Genomic DNA, 3,916 nt, shown 5'->3' on the forward strand with positions numbered 1-3,916 from the left:
TCCCAAGGTCCCTGCAAGAAAAGCAGCAGCGGGGAGAGTCAGCGTGCCTGCGGCCAGCACTCGAGCCCTTATCTCTCAGGCCCACCTGTCCGAGGCCGCCGGCACCATTTGATAGGCCCGGGGGCATTTTAAATTATGCCAAGTTGTTAAAAGCCTGTCAATACAGATACATAGATATCTGCTTAACTGCGATTATGAAAGTATTAAGTAAAAGCTCCACTTCAAGGAACTGGCTGCTGCTTGTTCATTTTTCTTTGCATAAATTCGGTGGGCATTGCCAGGTAGAATAATAGCAGTCAGGGGCTACCAGTCGGACAGACAAGAATGGGACTGAGAAGGCCTGAGGCCAGGGTGGGAGCCAGGCCGCGGTGGCGGTCAGGGATTTAGGAACCTTCCATTTTTAATGTGGAGGTTCTTGAGTGCCAGGATGAAACTGGCTTCTTACATGTGGAATAAATGAATTTGAGAATGTCAGTGACCATATGGGTGCTCTGAGGTTTGAAAAAAGCTCTCAAACTCATGACAAAGCCACACAGCAGGGTAAGAATGCAGGAGACATAAAAATCTCGAATTCAAAACAGAGTTTGAGCTGAACAACCGCCCAACCAGCGAGCGTTTCTCTCTAGAACGTGTTCCACTGAACAAGCATAAGTTCATGGCAAGATGATAAATATGAACGCTCAAAAACAAAAACAAACAGACAAACCAAAGCCCTTGCTGTAAAGCGGGTTGAAATGAGGGGGAGGGCAATCTGAGGAAGATCAAGTTTAAAGGCAGACAGAACAAAAGCAACGTGAAGTAGACCTGAAACAGCTCAAAAGAAGGGGATTGGATACTCCACCTAAATTTCCCTACTTCCTGTAAGAGTGTTTGTTTGTGAAAGTGGTCAAATATATCATATTTACATTTTTACCCAAAAATGGGGTTTTAAAAAAATTATGAAATGATGTTTGCAACTTCAGAAAATTGAGTCACAGAGAAAAACCTCGTACTGGGGAAAAGATGGAGATAAATATTAGCTGACATCCTGGGGGGGGGGCAGTGCTGAGATTGAGGGGGGGGTGGGAGCTGAGGTGCAGACTTGGGGGAGGATTAAAACTGAGGGACACAGAGAGGGACTCTGAGGGATGGTGCAAGGGTCTTAAAGCCTCAGAATCCTTGAACCCCTCTTAAGGCCCTGAGAATTCATGCAGAACAACGAAGCAACATTTACAAATAGTTAAATTGAACCAATATTTCATAAACCAGTACCTTCATTAAATCCAGTCACATTGTTGTGGGTGGATATCAGGTTGGGTTGCAGAAATTGTTCTCAACAGACAACCAAATGAAGGAGATTTTGTGGGTATTAGTATAATTAATAAAGAATGATTTTGTATTGATAAGGTGAGAGCAATTAGCATGAGCCTTAAAAATGCTATTTCCCTTTGAAAATAAGGAAACCGATCAGTCACTATCCTCCCAATGGACTATTAGGCAGCTATTAAAATCATGTTTTCAAGAATAGTTAATGGTATGGAAACTCAGGATAAAATAAGTAAATGAAAAGCAGCAAGGTCCAAAACTGCATATACTGTACAAAAACAAAACCCTATTTGATTCTATATTTATTTATTTTTCTTCTGGGCTGTGTTACCTCTGTTTGAAACAGGTTTATTCTCTTCTTACACAGCCTACTTCCATTCTGCTTAGAGTCTCAATTTAATAACACTTCCTCCAGGAAGCCCTCCCTCACTTCCCAAGTCTTCATCAGGGGCCCCTGCTCTTTGCTCCTATTATACCCCATTCTTCCCTTATCATTTTTGTGTCCCCACTGGATTCTAAGTTCTAAGTGGGCACGCCCTGCCTGTGACTATCTTATTTACCAGTGAGTGCTTGGGGCACAGCTGACAATAAATATTTGCCAAGTCAATAAATAACAAATGAATATTTCGATATAGAGGGAAGCAATTTCTCTTAGGCAGTCTTGCTGAGGGGAGCAGAGGTTGATCTTTATATATACATATATATATATATATCTTATGTCATATCTAAGTGTGGAGGTCTCTCTCTGGGGCAGGAAGGAGAAAAGGAAAATCAGCCTAAAATCCAGCTTTCAGCCCTTCTTCAGCCTGGAGAGACTGGCCTCTGTCAATAAATTGTCATCAGCGCTGACCACCAGATGGCATAGGTAACCAACCACCTGTATGAACATGAGGCCACAGGAAAGAAAGGAATGCTTTGTTCTTCGTCACCTAAAAGGACCAGTCAGGTCTTAATACTGTGGGGAGAGGACACTGACTGACCTTGGGTCAAGTATGGGTTCAGAACTTCCTTCAGGCAGACCCGTTGTTGGTGTTACATGCTGTCGAGCCAGCTGTGACTCCTGGCGACTCTCCGATGAGTGACGCCCACCACGCCCTGTCCTCAGCCGCCCTGCTCAACAGCTACAGGCTTATATGACTCTAGCTTTTCATATGGAGTCAACCCATCTCAGAATTGGTTTTCCTCTCTTCCTTCTGCCTCCTGTTTTTCTAGCATTACTATCTTCTCCAAAGAATCCTGCCTTCTCATGATGTGCCTGAAGTAGGACGGCTGCAATTTTTCATTTCTGCCTCCAGCGATGTTTCAGGTTTTATTGACTCAAAACCTGTAGGGGTTCTTCTTGTAGAAACAGGAGTCAGACACAGCATCACACTCAGGGTGTGAGGACGCGGAACTCTACACTGACCTCTAGTGGCGCGTCTGCATAATGGAGGGAAAATTGTGAGACCAGAAAAAACAAAAAAATACACGTCAGATGACACGTTTGCCTTTCAGGCATTTCCTCCATCCTGTGCAGGATCACCATCATTCTGTCCTAAGTCTTTTTTAAAAACATATTTATTTAGTCGCCAACATTTAAAAGGAAGTATGTACTAACTCAAATCAAGAGTGGATTTAATGAAAAATCTGGTCCTTCTCAGACAACACAAAGACCCATGGAAGAATAAGCTTTCCTTCCCACCAAACGACCTTCAGTGCAGCTGAAGGTCGGCTGCCCCGGGGACAGGCAGGTTTTCTTCAACAAATTGAGTCCTCTCGTGATATTAGTAGCAGTCAGCTTAGACTACATTACACTCTGATAAAACCTCCAAACATCAGTGTCTTACAGCAACCTGAGTTCATTTCCTGCTCAGGTGACATTATCTGTGGTGGCGACAGGTTCTGGGATCCAGACTGAGGAGGAGCCCCCCTGTTTGGAACATGCTGTTCTTGCAGCAGAGGGGGAAGAAAAACGGTCACATGGGGCAAAGGCTCTCAAAGCGTCTGCTCACACCCAGTATATGTTGTTTTTGCTCACGTTCTATTGGCCAGAGCAAATCCCGGCAGAGCTGACATCAGTGGGGTGGGGAGGTGTACTTGCTCCAAAGGGAAGTCCTGCAAGTCATACGCCGTGGTGAGAATATATAAAACACTTACGGGAAGGACGGTGAGTAACCGCCAACAGTAGTGTATTCGGCCACATTCATTTATACTCTCTGCCCAGCTCCTTTCTGCATTGGCTTTGCAAATCCAATTTAGCTAGACATCCACCAAAGATAAAGGACAAATCTATAGTAGTTTCTTACATTTATTTTTCATTGAAATATAATATACACAGATTTTAAGTGTGCAACTTGATGGCTCATTTATACACATACATACATACATACACACGTGTGGGTATGTGTAACCACAACTCAGATCAAGATGTAGCACGTTTTTAATACTCCCAGTAATTTCTTTCCCAGTCGATACCTATCCTGTATTGAGGTAACCACTACTCTGACATTAGGATATGTTGAATTTGAGATTTCTCTGGAAGATTCTAGTGGAGAGGTTTCAGGCGGGAAGAGGGATGATTGCATTTGGCCCTCAGAAGGTATCAGGACTGGAGATAGAGCTGTGGCCGTCC

Source organism: Furipterus horrens, unplaced genomic scaffold, assembly GCF_987537825.1.
Source record: "Furipterus horrens unplaced genomic scaffold, mFurHor1.1.pri manual_scaffold_10, whole genome shotgun sequence".
NCBI classification, from domain to species: domain Eukaryota; kingdom Metazoa; phylum Chordata; class Mammalia; order Chiroptera; family Furipteridae; genus Furipterus; species Furipterus horrens.